Source organism: Silene latifolia, chromosome 9 (assembly GCF_048544455.1).
Source record: "Silene latifolia isolate original U9 population chromosome 9, ASM4854445v1, whole genome shotgun sequence".
Taxonomy (NCBI): domain Eukaryota; kingdom Viridiplantae; phylum Streptophyta; class Magnoliopsida; order Caryophyllales; family Caryophyllaceae; genus Silene; species Silene latifolia.
The window spans coordinates 174,533,625-174,549,840 of NC_133534.1; the positions used below are offsets into that span (position 1 = coordinate 174,533,625).

The 16,216-nt window shown below is 36.8% G+C and overlaps 1 non-coding gene across 1 annotated transcript; it reads left to right on the plus strand.

The window, feature by feature from the left end:
- The first annotated feature begins 14,667 nt into the window (after positions 1-14,667).
- LOC141604337 (small nucleolar RNA R71) lies at positions 14,668-14,774 on the plus strand. The gene has a single exon (XR_012526041.1). It is a non-coding gene; the product is annotated as a small nucleolar RNA R71 (small nucleolar RNA).
- Positions 14,775-16,216: the final 1,442 nt, after the last annotated feature.

Below are 16,216 nucleotides of genomic sequence, written 5' to 3' on the forward strand. Positions count from 1 at the left end.
AGCTAGGGTTAGCCTCACATCGAGAGATTGGGTCTTTCCTTTACATTCACTCTTGGATTTTGTTGATCTATGTGTATTTCCTTCTTTATCTATATAAGTGAATCCGAACATCCTAGTTTTCTTAATTATTGTCTTTCATCGTTTTAAGTAATCACTCGACTTTCTATTGCTTTATTCTTAATTCCTTTAGTTAGTTTTAAACCAACTCACTTTCTTGATTTGACCTAACTAGTGTCTAGACAAACAATCCTAGAACCATAATAACCGTCCTTTGGGTTCGACCCTCACATACACACGACGACCTCGTACACTTGTGAGGAGTAATATAAAATTTGAATATACCATTAATGTTTGTTGCTTGGCCTTAAACTTTCTACTTCATTTTATTCTCTTGATTCTTGTTAATTAAATAATGTGAGTGATTTCTCATTGCTCTTCAGTCGTCCCAATTTGATTTCGTTTAAATCCACACTATTCTCTTCAAATTTTGTCAATTAATCCCATGTTTTGTTTAATTCATGACATTAGTCATCTTTTATATCATTTATGATGTCAAATATAAAAGTTTCATGTTGAATTTTGCCCAATTTTTTTTTTTATATATGAACTTAAAAATATGTATTCCCGAGTCAATAATTTGATTTGGTGTTTGTTGCACGATTAATTGTTTGACAAGGACTAAATTTGGTTGTTATTGCTAACTCTTGTTATGCATTTGAAATTTGGTCTTGAAAATTTTGTCCCGAAAATTTTGAAAGTTTATTTTTCATGCGTGATTTTTGATTTCGTGTTTAAAGACATAGTTTAGTCGATTAATGAAGCTTAAGAATCTTATCGTGCTTAAGTTTTGATTTTCTTTGTTGGTAACGGCATGTATTATCGTGAATCAAAATTCCGTCTTAAGATGTTACCCAAAATATTTTAAAATTTCATTTTAAAATGAATGATTTTAATCTTTGCGCTCAAAACATGATCCAATTATTTCCTGTTATTTAGTTCTTATTGACGTTGCGTTGTGTTACATGAAACTAGCAATTTTGCTTTACAAATAGCTTCAAGTTTTGGCATGTATGTTAGTTGTACCGACAAATTCGATTTTTATACTCCATTTTTTTTATCTAATTATGTCGTAAAGATTTAAATGTTGTTTAATGATGTTAGGCATGGTCTCGAAATTTGAAAATTTTGTTTTAAAGTTCTCTTGAATTAATTGAGTAATAGTACTTCAATTTCCATTAGTAATACCATGTATTGTCCTAAGTTGGTAATTTCGCCTTAAAATCTTGACCAAATTCTGATTCCTTCTTTTATCTTGAACTTGGCTTAAGGTGTTTTAAGGCAATAATGCTTATGAGTATCACTGTAATAACATAGTTTACATCGAAATTTCCGTTTTAAAAGTGGACCAAATTGTCTTTGAGATTTCATGTGTAACTGAATTTAGATTTTGTATTTGAAACATGGCTTGATTGTCTCATAGTGCCATGATATATGATTTATTTGCATCAAATTTCCCTTCTTCTTTCATGCATTCTGACTCCTATCGAGTCGGTTTTGTGCGCCTTACCTTGTATTTTGTGCCCGATACCCGCGTATATGATTTTGTACCCCTCTTACAGGATTTGGGGCGGTTATAGAGGAATCGGGGCAAGAGAGGCGGTACGATGATTAAGCATGAGGCGAAGAAAGGTGAAATGCTAAAGCAGTGTTCTCTACCGGCAGGCCGGGAGCTGGTCCACCGGCAGGGAACACAACCTGGTAAGAAGAAAGGAGGAATACTGAAGAAGAGTTCTCTGCCGGCAGGCCAGCAGCCGGCCCACAACTACGCCAAATCTGGCAATCAATAAGGAGCGTATCACAACGGTTTAATGCATTTAATAACGAGACTTAGATTACCGTTTTTCAAATATTGGCGGAAACCTAGACCGCGCTAATAGGAATAACGGTTTCCCTCGAAAACCGTTGTTATTATAATTTGACAACGGCTGCTTAACAAACCATTGTAAAAAACTTTTAACGGTTTCCAAAAACTCGTTATAGAATCACACTTATCAACGGTTGTTAGAAAACCATTACCAGTTTAAGATATCGGCATTTCGAAAACCGTTACTAAATTAACACCAGAAACGGTTCTTGTTACCCGTTGTTATGTTATAGCCACAGATTTTTTGTAGCCGTTATTATTTTCTATTACGAGATAATGGTTTTTTCAATTCAACCGTTGTCAGTATTTGATTAGATTTTTCAATTTGATTACTGCATTCAAAACTGAACTTTAATAAATATTCAATTTGATCAATAATATTCAATTTGACCAAAATAATTCTAAAAATATGTCTTCATAATCTTTTAGGTCAAATTCTAAATTATCAAACATTTACTCTCTAATTTCTTTCTAAATTTCTCTCTAAAAAAAATATGGCTGGTGTATCGGAGCTACAATCATATTCTCGTTACGCATAGCCTTTTACTTGCATTCTCCATAATCTCCCGGTTCATTATGGGTTGAATGGAAATGGTTTAAACCCTAATTTTGGGTGGTTGACCCAAATGCTTCTTAACTCCGGTTTCACCGCGGATAAAAAAGTGTACCCTGTGTCTACAAACCAGCAAGGTTTTGTAGGCTTTGCTGTTATCGTATTTGCTGAAGCCAACTGCCATGATAGTTTTTGTCGGGCAAGAAAATTAGGGGCTAGATTTGCGGGGGAAGTTGCGGGGAAAGAGGACTTCTATTCGGATGATAAACAACAAGGCCCTTATCTATGGGTTGCGACCCATCTTGATCATCATCTGCTGAAACATTGCAGGAAGCATCACATTCTTGCCACCGTGCCTATATCATGGGAGAGAGAGGCCATTCCACATGCGCTTCTCAGTGATAATGAAGGGCCGATCTAAGACTTGCTTTATACCGAAATTCATAATGAGTATCCTAATACTTCATCAGATTCTAATAATTAAGTCTTTAATTATTATCTGGCATTGTAAGTTGTATTTGGATTATGGTGGTGGTTTGAATTAAAGTTTAATTATTTATGTTTTTTGTTACGTTTTTTGTTACCCCATCCTCTGGAATTCAGAGACAATATCACCAGAAAAATATCAAACTTTTTATTATAATGACTTAGGTTTTTAGGAGTACATTAAAATAGCAAGCTAAAGAAAACAAATCGCGTAAAACAAGCGTTGACAAACGTGAAAAAGTAAATGTGTAGTGTGGAGTTGAATGGAGGGAGTATATTTTTTGTTACCCCATCCTCTGGAATTCAGAGACAATATCACCATATATGTCTCTTTCACCTTCAGCCCAATTCACACAGTCCTTTTCCCATTGCAACAGCACTGTCCCTGCTCGGCAATGCGACCTTGGCGGTGCAGAATCGGAAGTAGTAGGAGACGGTCAGATTCATTCGCAACCCATAAATATGGGCCTACCCGCTGTTCATCCTGATCAAACCAGAGTCTCGAAGAGTCGTTGTTATAAAATGCCCGCTCAAGTTTGCGAGCCTGACGAAAGCATTCCCGCTCCTCACCCCCGCCAAACTCGATGAGGGCGCACCGTCCGAAGCCATGATGCGCATCATTGTTCGGGTAGATAGTTTGAACCAAATTCAATCCGGCTAACCGAATCAAACCTATTAACCAGTCAAGGCTATACGAGAGTATAGCCTTTCCATGGCTGTCCTCTATATACGGGAGATTGTGAATGATGCACGTAAAGGGTTTAGCGTACATAAATCTACTTGGGAGTCCTACAAGAGGTACATATGATGCTTCATCATCATCATCACCGGATGAATAATATGAACCACTATAAGTTGATGAACTTGATGACATAATCGATGTGGAAAATTAATGGAGGACTTAACAAGTTAAGAATTGGAAAGTGCAAACGGTACAAGTTAAGATTGTGAAAATTATAATTCTACTTATAATGAGTTTGGGTTGTATTGGAAACGGTATAATAAGATAATAAGAATTAGAACCGGTATAATAATAAGATAAGAATTGAAAACTTAACAAGTTAAGAATTGGAAAGTGAAAACGGTACAAGTTAAATAAGAATCGGTCAACTCTACCGTGTTAAACATATTAACTTACAACGGTTATCAAAAAATCGTTGTCCAATTAGTAAAAACACAACGGTCCAATTACTTAACAAGACCAATGCATGCCTTGTAATTTTTACTTTTTCTGATTCAAAGTTGCAATATTGCGTGTTTGACCATATGTATAACATAAAATGATAACGGTTCTTTGTTAAGCCGTTATCATATTACACATATCAACAACGGTTGGACAGAATCCGTTTTTAAAAAAATTGTTTAATTATCTGTGATTTTCTAGTGTTTGTGATTTGACTAAGGCATGCCCTATAATTTTTACTTTTTCTGATTTAAAGTTGCAGTATTGATTGTTTGACCGTATATATAACACAAAAAGATAATGGTTCTTTGTTAAGCCGTTATCATATTTCATATATCAACAACGATTATTGTAAATCCGTTGTCATATTACACCAATAAACAACGGTTTTTCTTATAAACGTTGTTAATATAGATCCACTGTGAAAACTGAAAAGTTTGTGGTTTTACCAATGCATGCCCTATTATTATTGTTTGTTTGACCATTATTCACCTCATGCATGCATGCATGCATAATTAATACAAGTTTGAATGTAACATATGGATGAAATTAATCCAATTAATTATAGCTTTATTATACTATAAATAGCATCACATTTCCAGTAACAATAAGAATCACTTTATTATTACTAACCTTTCTACTTCACTTTTTAAATAATCTACATATACATACATATCATAATTAAAAGAATGTCGTCGTCTTCATCATCCGCAATCACACCTCCTCAGCAATTGGTAACCCGCTATATCAACCTGATTACGTGCATAATTCACAATCTCCCAGTCATACGCGATGCTGCTGGGAATCCAGCTTCTAAGTCTCTTAACTCATTGAGGGACATCCTCATTGAGAATGGGTTTTCAAATGTTAGGGCAATCTACCCAGCTTGGATTTCTTGTCGTGGGTTTCTTGGATATGCTCTGATCGTGTTTCGAGGGTATGGTCTTGACGATTTTCGCCAAGCAAAACAACTCGCTGCAAGGTATGCATCACATGACCATCAAAGGGGCAAAAGTAACTATTATAGCGACGACCCTAAGGATCGTTATGTTCACGCTGGGCCTCACTTATGGGATGCCATCGTTGAGGACGCTCATCTGATGAGAAGGCTCATTCCGTACAATTTTATTAATGTACCGAAATCATGGGAAGACGAAGAATTGCCTCATTTTGATCCCCATCTTGATGCCGATGTAGTACGCTTGATTTATAATCATGGTTATCCTCAGTACCCACCTCCTAGTCAAACTTCTGTTAGGGTGTTTGATTAATATACTAATTAGTTAGCTGTTTGTTTTTGTGGTTTTTTTATTTTTTATTGTGTTTCCTTTTTTTCCCCTTGTTGTACTGTTTTTTTTTTACGCCATTGTATAATATGCTCGTTTTAATATATTATTCTACTCTTTATTACATGCAAATGCTTATTAACATATATTTTAAATAACTTGCGAACAGACAAATGAATGAAACAATAACATATAATATAATGACTACGGTAGTGCATAAAAACTGTGTTAGATCACAAACACCTCTAAAAATAAATGGAAATTGGAAGATATTAATAAGATAATTACAACGGTTCTTATAAGAACCGTGATAAATTATGCAATTGTTGAATAACATTATTTTAAATAACCTTCTTTCTTTCTTTATTTCTTCATTTCTTTCTTTCTTTCTCTCTCTCTCTCTCTCTCTCTATCTCTCTCTCTCTCTCTCTCTCTCTCTCTCTCTCTCTCAAGTTATGTTAAGTGGTAGCTCTTCTTCTTCTTCCTCTATTTCAACAGGGACATGTAATTGCTCAGTTCTGGCAGCATTGCGGACTTCTTGGACTTTGCAAAATCCGGGAAAAAAGTTTCTTACTTGCAAATTCTATAATCCCGAGACTAAAATGCGTGGATGCAATTACTTCAAGTGGGTTAATGAACCAATGACTGAGTGGCAGAGGAAGGTTATAAACAGGTTAGTGAATGAGAAAAAGAGCATGGATATCGAGATTACTCAAGTGAGAAGTATACTATATCAATTTGAAGAATCGAAGCGGGGAAATGACAGTGAAATATTGAAGGCAAAAGAAGAATGCAAGAAGTTAACCATGGATATCATAAAACTCAAAAATAATGAGGCATGGCTTAAGTTAATTGTCAAATTTCTTCTTCTAATTGTTATTTACCTAGTTTATTATGTATGGTGGTAGTTTGTACTCTTTATGTGTAAACTTGTAATCCTTTAACTTAATGGAAATAAGCAAGATTTTCTAAGAAACATATTGTAATTAGCTGGCATATACCAAATGATGCTTTATTTCTTGGCGGTAAAATCAAACACAATGAAATATAAAATAAAACGGTTATACCCAAACCGTTGTTAAGGACGTATACAGCTATAACGGTTCAGACCGTTGTTATGTATATAAAAATGATGCTTTATTTCTTGGCGGGAAAATCAAACAACGTGAAAATATTACAGACAACGGTTATTTCTAACCCATTGTAGATAGTACGAATCAATAAGGTTTCAAACAAAACCGTAGTCTGTTTGGAAACAAAATATAACGGTTTTTCTTATACCGTGTTTATTACTTTCCAATAAACAAGGTCTTGCAAGTGTTGTATTATTCACACATATATACTCTGAGCTTCCCCTCCCCCACATAATATTCTCAAACATTGAGCTTCCCCTCAACCACCAGCCTACCCCATCGCCGTCGCAGTCATCGTCATCATCGCCATTGCCGCCGCCAGATCAATCTGGATTCTCTTCTTTAAAGAAGTAATAAACCCTCCTCTCGGTAGATTTGTTTGTTTTTATAAGTATGCATTGTTATTATTTGTTTATTAATTTCTGCTTTAGATATGGTCCAAAAGCGGAAAAGAAACGATGGAAATGCGTCAGGCGATGACTCAGGTGATGAGAATAATTTGCAACACACTGCGGGTCGAATGCGCCACAGGGTTTCCCTAGAAGCAATAAATTCAAAGATACCTAATCCTTTACAATGGGATAAAGATACGGGGCTGCCATATGGTGAGTATGCCGGGTATTTTGCGAGTTGGATTGGTTGTTGTGTAAGACAGTATGTGCCTCTCGGTAAGCCGCATATCAGTAAACTGAGTAAAATACGGAACACCATGCTAATAAACAGAATAAAGGTATGTATATACAATAATAAATGTTTTTGCTGAAATTAAGTTACTACTTGATATGTTTATTAGCCGAAACACTTGTACCAACTATGCTCAACATATATGCAGTTAGCTTACGTTGTCCCCGAAAAGTATGATAAGTACCTAAAAACAAAGACAGGGGAAGCCCTCAGTTCTTGGAAGTTAAAGATTGCTGAGAAGCACTTGTTCAACAAGAAAACCGAGGAGATGAACAAGAACCCACCAACAAAGAAGTATCCGTATGTCAGTCAAGACCATTCGGATAGCTATATCACTTATAGGCAGTCTGACAAGTTTAAGGTAACTTAATAATAATAAGTAAAGAAGTATACGTAGTTTAGTATTTGGTCATGCTTACGTTTCTTGATACAATTTATTTGATGAAGGCTATGAGTGAGAGAAAAAAGGCGAACATTTCAAAGAAAAAGAGCATCTTTTACGGCTCCCGAGGTGGTTATAGATTGATTAAGAAGAAACTTGTAAGTACATAATTCTTATAGTATTAGCCTATAAAATGTTTTAGTCGGATGTTATATATGTTCATAGTAATCATACATATTTTGAGAGGATATCAATGTGATGAATGAATTGTAGGCAAAGCTTGAAAAATTCAGTCGTCACGACGCTTGGGTGAAAGGTCACACTCCTAAGAATGGAAAGACGGAAACAGAATATGATAAGGACATCAAAGAGAAAATTGTAAGTTTGAATAAATATGTCACTCCTACCACTGGTAGTCGGAGTTATATAATTGTGTGTTGCTTAATGGTTTTATGTGTATGTAGAGGATCTGTGAGAAGGAGGTACAAGAAGGAAAATGGAAGCCTGAAGGACGTGATGACATTCTTGCTAGGGCAATCGGCAAAGAAGAGCATCCAGGTCGTGTGAGAGAGGTATCGACGCATGTTAGTATCACTAAGTATTTTGGGAAAACTACTCGAGGTGGTGATGATTCCAAGAAGGTAATCTATAAATACTGTATTTGAACCAACGTAATTTATAACTATATATGCTGACATTAATTTCTACTACAGGGCTACATAAAATAGCCAGGTTGATGATGAGAATGTTGGAAACTGGGGAAAAGCCATCAGAAAAAGAGTTGGATATGGTTTAAGAAGTCATAAAGGAAGCAAATGAGAAGGAGGAGGAGGAGGAGGAGGAGGAAAAAGAGGTAATAATACTTATGTCTTATATATATACAATGTGTTATATGATTTAGAAAATCAGTACGTGTTATATGGATAAGTGTTAATGTACAGAAGGAAGCCGAGGATGACATGGCAAAGGAGAAGGAAATGGCAAAGGAGACTCGGGTGGGAGCCGAGGATCGATATCAGGCAGTTGAAGAGGAAGAGGAAGCCAGGAAGGCCGTGACATAGGAAGAGATTGAGGTAGTTGATGATCAGACGTTCTTCTCTACACGAAAAAGGTAATAGCTGCTAGTTTATAATTATTCATCTCAGTACAGAGTTTTTACTTATAAAATTTATTAAAGGTAGTGAATGTATGTGTACTAATTGATTAAAGCTGTCGTGAAGGGCGATTGTAAGGTGTCTTGTCATCTGTTCTATTTACAGGGGAAACAGAAAGTTGTTGTTGCTAGGGGATACGTGTTCGCTTACGACCGGCTTCAACAAGTTAAGGTTCATGGTATACCCCTTCGTCACAATTGCAGTAAAGTGGAAGTGTCATAATTATATAAAGACGAGTATGGAGAAGTAAAAGTACCATTTCCTAATGAGGAGATCACTTATTTGAAAGAAGGCCTGAGCTCTTATGTGCAATGGCCTAACAACCTCATCAATGTTGTCATCCCCGAGGTACCTATACGCAGACGTTAATTATTACTTGTTCTTTAAATATATTAGGGTACGAATATTAACACATCGTAAGTACTTTAATCTTTACATTTACAAAAGTTAAGCAAAGCCATGGCAGCAGCTAAAGCAATTACTACTACGTCAACGGAAGTTGTTGTAGTCAAGCCTGCTTATGATTCTTATTATGAATCGTGTGAATATAAGAAAAAAATGAAAACTGCTTCGCTGATGGCTTTGCATAACCTGGCTGTAAAGAAGTCACCTAGAGGGGATGTAGTCATGATTAACATTGAAGAGAAAATTATGGGCGCAGCTGATATAGCCATACTGGACCCGAAACAACAGATGGAATTTGTCGACCTTGACAATTTAGATGTTGTTCACATTTTGATTTGGATGAAGTAAGTTTTATTAATAAAACTATTTAGTCATTTCCATTTACGAATAATGATGTTTGTTAAAATTATCAATTACAATAACATTTTGCTGAGTGGAAGTTCCGAATTCACGCCTACGGATTCTTGAGTCCTAAGGCATTCTCTGTGCACAGAATTTCATACGAAGAACAAATCAATATTATCGCTCATCGGTTGATGTCGACCAAAAAACTATGGCTTGCCCCCTACAATGAGAATATGTATGTATAGTACGTGATTATTGTAATGAATCATGGTTCTATAAATTTATTATTAACATGCTTAAATGCGTTTAAATGAACTAACAGTTCAATGTCCCAAATTGAATAAGAAGCTTTGGGTGCTACTTGCAATCCAAGTGGAAACAAAAACAGTGTACTGGATTAACTCTCGCGAAGACAAACCCTCTGACAGTTGTGTAAGGATGATAACTGAGTAAGTTTACAACCTTCAATAATGTCATTTGTTATTGTATGACTTGAGACATATATATATATATATGCAAATAATAATGGCATGTGTGTATATTTATGATTTAGTGTTTTTGAAGCAAAAAAAAAAAAGATTATGTCCACTTGGAAAATATGAAAGTGACGTTGTTCCCAATTTTATCACGTCATTAGTAAGTGTATTCTTAATAATTACTCGTATCATTTAATTAATGTTTATGCGAGAGGTTGATTATCTAATTCAGCTGATTTGTGTGATTTATATAATAGTCTCCTAAAGCACCAGACGACAAACAATGCGCCTTTTACGTTTGCCAGTCCATGTGGGAGGTTATCAACAGAAAACTATCTACCATTCCGATACGGGTTAGTGTGATTTAAAAACTATTTCAGACGTAAATTGAGTTTAAGTATGTATACTTCCATGTATTATATCTATTTTGATTATGTATATTTTGAATTGTAGTTTCCACAAATACTCAACAAAGCCTCGGAATATTCGCCAGAGGATATCAACCAGATGAGAAATATGTGGGCCAGTTATGTTGTTTCATTAGCGATATCTCAATAGTTTTCTCATGCTTTATGTACGAGTGTGTATATATAAATCCATTGTGTATTGGTGATGAGCGTGTCGTTGTACGCCTTCAAACACATTTATACCCAACTATTAGCATAGCAAGCAAGTCGGGGTCGAACCCATAGGACGAGGGTATTCAAATTATTCAATCTAATTATAGTTGTGCTAAGGGTTGTCACAATTGTAATGGGTTGATGATTCTAATCTAATAAAAGCAATGGAAAGTAAACAAGCAACAAAAGGAAAGATGTAAACAAATTACTAAAAGTGCTAGGATATCATGGGTTCATAGGGGATTCATGGGAGTTGATCATACAAACATGTTCTCAATTATATAGCAAGCACTTATTGTTGTGATGGGATCGAGTTGGTGTATAATCTTACAATCCCTAAGAAGGTTTGGGTCCCGGAGCCGAATCGATTAGATTGTACAACACCTACAAGTCGACTTAATCCTTCCTATCTAACTCTATGCATGGTCTAATGAGGCTCGAGTTGGTTTATATGCTTACAAGCCTCATTGAAGAAATAAGTGATGGGTAAAAAATGCAAGGATTCATAGGCTCGCATTTCATCAAACATAACATGTGCATAAGTTAAAATCACAACAAACAAGCAATTTATTAAAACATATTAGATTAAGCATGAATCATTCCCCATATTTGTTTCCCCTAATTCCCCATCAACCCTAGTTAAGAGACTACTCACTTATTATCAAGTTCAACATGTTAATAAGGTTGTCAATCAAACTAATAAAGCAAAACATGATGAATAAATGAAAGTGATTAACAATAATTAAAACAAGGGTAAAGAGAATTATACCTATGAAGATGATTCCAAATAATAAAGCAAAGAATAATAGAAGAAAACTTGATTGATTGATGAAGAGTTGTCAATTCTCCAATAATAACCCAATAATCTTCAATTACCCAATAATAAACTTTAATTACTCAATAATAAACATGAACAATAATTAAGGAAAGATTAATGTGTAATTTTGTGGAAAGATTAAAGGATAATATATTCTAATCTACTCCTAATCTAATCTAAAGACTTGGTCTAAGCTAAGTGTCAAGAGAGCATGCTAATCTAAGTAGTACAATGGGGTATTTATACTAAAGATTAGGTACATAAATTAGGGTTACTAAGGGCTTAAATGACTATTAAAACCCTTAAGAAAAGTTGAGGAAATGCTCCTCTCCAAGGAAATGAGCATTTCCGTTTTGCTAGTCTTGGCACGGGACGAGCGTCTTGAGAATAGGCACGGGCTCTCTGGAGTGTGATCCGAGCGGATTTTCAGGGGAGACGCTCGGATCTTCTTGCTTCAGGACGAGCGTCTTCAGCACGGGACGCTTGGATGGTGGTGAAGGGAGATGCTCGGATCGTCTGTGATCCGCTCGGATTCCCTGGCAAACAACTTCTCTTCTTTTCTTCCTTTATAATCCGTGAGGATCAATCCGGGGATGCAAGGATCCTTTCGTCATTGCCCAATCTACTTTATTATCTACATAGGCCTTTTAGTATCGTCTTCCCTTTGATACTTGGTCATTAGATGCGATCCATTTAGCTCCAATTTGCCATGAAAATGCAAGGCTATCACTCCTTTCCTACCAAAAGTGACAATCCTCAAAGAATATGCGAAGTGGGAAACTAAAGATAGTAAATGACCCAATTATTCACTAAGAAGCATAGGAACGAGGTAAATTCGGGGACTAAATGTGCTCAAATATAAGTCACATAAAACATCCCCAAACCGAACCTTTGCTCGTCCCAAGTAAAGAGGTGACAAAAACTAGGACCCTTATTTAAACTAACCTAATAATATAGCCGATGTGAGACAATTAGCGGGTCTCACTCTGCCCCTTCAACTCACAACAAGACAACCATGAGGTAGGATTCCTTCTTGCAAAGCAAGGTGGAGCTTGCCAAAATGGCGACACATCCAAGCATTAAAGCACACAAAAACAAGTAATGGATGCATCTATAAAAATGAATAGCCACTTTTCTCATCTAAGTGGCGGAAATTATCTACAAGGGAAGTAATCTAAGGGTATATACTCCACTATAGATACGGTTTCTTCAAACTACTAAGCCTAGAAGGATACCAATAAATCACCTCCAAGTTGTGTCAAGCTATGGTACCTTTGTCCTCAATTGTTAAATCACCTCCAAGTTGTGTCAAGCTATGGTACCTTTGTCCTCAATTGATGGAGACAACTCTCCCATTTTCTTTTCTTGGCCAATAAGGCCATCTTCTTCATTGCTTGACTTTGGTGAGCTTTGCAAGCTCTCTTTGTCACAATTCACTTGCTCTTTGAATGGGACATCTTCAATTTTCTTCTTCCATTGGAGTTCCAACTTCTTCCTATCATCCTTCCGGCTATAATGATCAATCATGAAACACGGTTCATGCAAACGTGGAGCTCTCATAGTCTTGTCAAGATTAAAAGTTATGCTTTCATCTCCCACTTCTAGAGTGAGCTCTCCATGTTTCACATCAATCACCGCACCCGCGGTGTGTAAGAAAGGTCTTCCTAGGATGATTGGAATGTTGGAGTCTTCTTCCATATCAACAATGACAAAGTCCACCGGGATGAAAAACTTCCCAATTCGTACGGGAACATCTTCCCATATCCCTAATGGTGTCTTCGTCGATCTATCGGCCATTTGGAGTGTGATATTGGTGCATTTAAGCTCTCCCATCCCCAACCTTTTACTCACTGAGTACGGCATAACACTCACACTGGCCCTTAGATCACATAAGGCTTTGTTGATCGTGGTGTCGCCAATGGTACACGGTATTGAGAAGCTTCCCGGATCCTTTAGTTTTGGAGGTGAACTCCCTTGAAGTATTGCACTACTCACCTTAGTGAAGGTGATAGTCTCAAGCTTCCGGATCGACTTCTTCTTTGTGAGGATGTCTTTCATGTATTTCGCATAGGCCGGCACGTGATTGATTAATTCCGTGAAAGGAATCGAGACTTCCAAATTCTTCACAATTTCCATAAACTTTCCAAGTTGGTCATCAAATTTGGGCTTGGCTTGACGACTTAGAAAAGGAAGTCTAATCACAATGGGCTCCTTCTCCTTGACCTTGTCTTCATTTTTCTTTGAAATTTCTTCTTTTGATGGTTCTCCATCCTTGGAGTTTTGCACAATTTCTTCCTTATCACTAGCTTCCACAACTTCATCCTCAACTTGCTTCTTCGGTGCTTCATACCTTGTACCACTTCTCAAGTGAATGGCACTAACCGTTTCATGTCTTGGGGGATTACTTTGAGGTGGTAATTGCCCCTTTTGTCTTTGTGAGCTTGAAGATGCTAGTTGAGTCAATTGGGTTTCCAACATTTTGGTGTGAGCTAGGATGTTGTTGATGGTGGTTTCCTTTGCTTGACTATCTTTTTGCATTTGGGTGAAAAATTCTTGTTGATTCTTTTGCATTTGGAGGACCGCTTTTTGAACATCAAAACCTTGGTCATTTTGGTGATTGTATGGATTTTGATTTTGGTAACCTTGGTTTTGGTTGTAAAAGGGTCTTTGATTTTGGTTTCTCATGGGAGGTGGGGTGTATGTTGTTTGAGGGTTTTGAACATTTTGGCTTTTGGATGGAATTTGGTGTTTTCATTGTAATAGTTGGAATAAGGGGTACCACTCTTGTATGCTTGGAAAGCATTTACTTGTTCATTTGTTCCCCTACATTCACTTTGGTCATGTCCCAAAGTTCCACAATTCTCACATATCCCACTTGGGATTGATGAAGATGCCGTCATGGCATTAACATGATGCTTTGGTGATTTTGAGGCTTCTTCAAGTCTAGCCATAGCTTTTTCAAACTTCAAATTGATTGTGTCAATGTGAGCACTAAGTTGAGCACCCAATTGAGTAACGGAGTCCACTTCATGCTTTCCTCCTCTAGTAGCCTTACGAGGTCTACTATATTGTGAGTTATGGACCGCCATTTCCTCAATTTTGTTCCATGTTTGATTGTCATCAACTTCGGTGAACATTCCATTTGATCCCATGTTGAGAATGTTCCTTGAATCTTCATATAGACCGTTCCAAAATTTTTGTACCAAGAACCACTCGCTAAGTCCATGATGAGGACATGAGCGACAAATTCCCTTGAACCGCTCCCAAGCTTCATACAAAGATTCTTCATCCCTTTGCTTAAAACCCGTAATTTGAGCTCTTAGCATGTTAGTCTTTTCCGGTGGGTAGAATTTTTTGTAGAAAGCTAGAGCCAACTTCTTCCAAGAATCAATTCCGAGAGTGGCCTTATCAAGGCCCTTCAACCATTGTTTCGCGGTGCCAATTAGAGAAAAAGGAAATAAGACCCATCGAATTTGGTCTTGAGTTACACCGGTTTGAGAAATCGCATCACAATAGTCACAAAAGGTTTCCATATGAGAATGAGGGTCTTTACTAGGCATCCCCCCAAATTGGCTCCTTTCGACTAATTGGATAAAGGCGGATTTGGCAATAAAATTTCCGGTTAGATGTTGTGGTGTGGGAGTACCATTGGGTAGGTTCTCCTCGGTGGGTACGGAATGTGATGAAAACTTAGGCATTGTGGGTTGATTTTGTGGTTGATTTTGTGTTGGGTTCTCCTCACCTTCTCTTGCAAAAGGGTTGATGAACTCAATAGTTGGTTGAATATCTACAACCTCACTAATACCTCTCAAATTCCTCCTAGAAAGTCTTCTATTGGTTGTCAAAGTTCTTTCAATGTCACGATCAAAAGGTAACAAATCACCTTGTGACCTTCTAGACATTCAAAATATCAAATAACTCGAAAACAATTAGAGCAAACCTTGAGGAGTTTTACTTCCTCAAGGCAAAGAAAGACACAACTAATAACAATATAAGAAAATCTAAATCAAGATAACACCGTCCCAGGCAACGGCGCCATTTTTGGTCGGATTCTAAATCTTTTCGGTAACTTGTCGTTAGGAGCACCTAGACCAAAACACAATTTATAACTTCACAAGCAACTCTACAATTAGTAAAGAGGCAAGTAAAGGTCGGATCCCAAGGGACGGGAATTGAGATGAGATTTCTATTGAAACTAGTGGTGTCTTAGGGGTGTCACAATTGGGTTGATGTAGAAGGTCACTAAACTAAATAGCAATGAAAGTAAACAAGCAAGATGAATTAAAAGAGTTGTAAACAATTGATAAAAAGCACTAGGGTGTCATGGGGTCATAGGGGAATCATGGGAATTGATCACACAAACATGTTCTCAAATTATAAGCAAGCAATTATTGTTGTGATGGATTGAGTTGGGTTATATCTTACAATCCTAGGAAAGTTTGGGTCCCGGAGCCGAATCGATTAGATTGTACAACACCTACAAGTCGACTTAATCTTCCCTACTCAACAACATGCATGGTCTAATGAGACTCGAGTTGGTTTATGTCTTACAAGTCTCATTGAAAAGATAGGTGATGGGTAAAAAATGCAAGGATTCATAGGCTCGCATTTCATCAAACATAACATGTGCATGAGTTGAGATCAAAACAAGCAAGCAAATAAACCATGAAAGCATATTAATTTAAGCATGAATCATTCCCCATGTTGGTTTCCCCTAATTACCCATTAACCCTAGCTAGGTGACTACTCACTCATTATCATATTGATC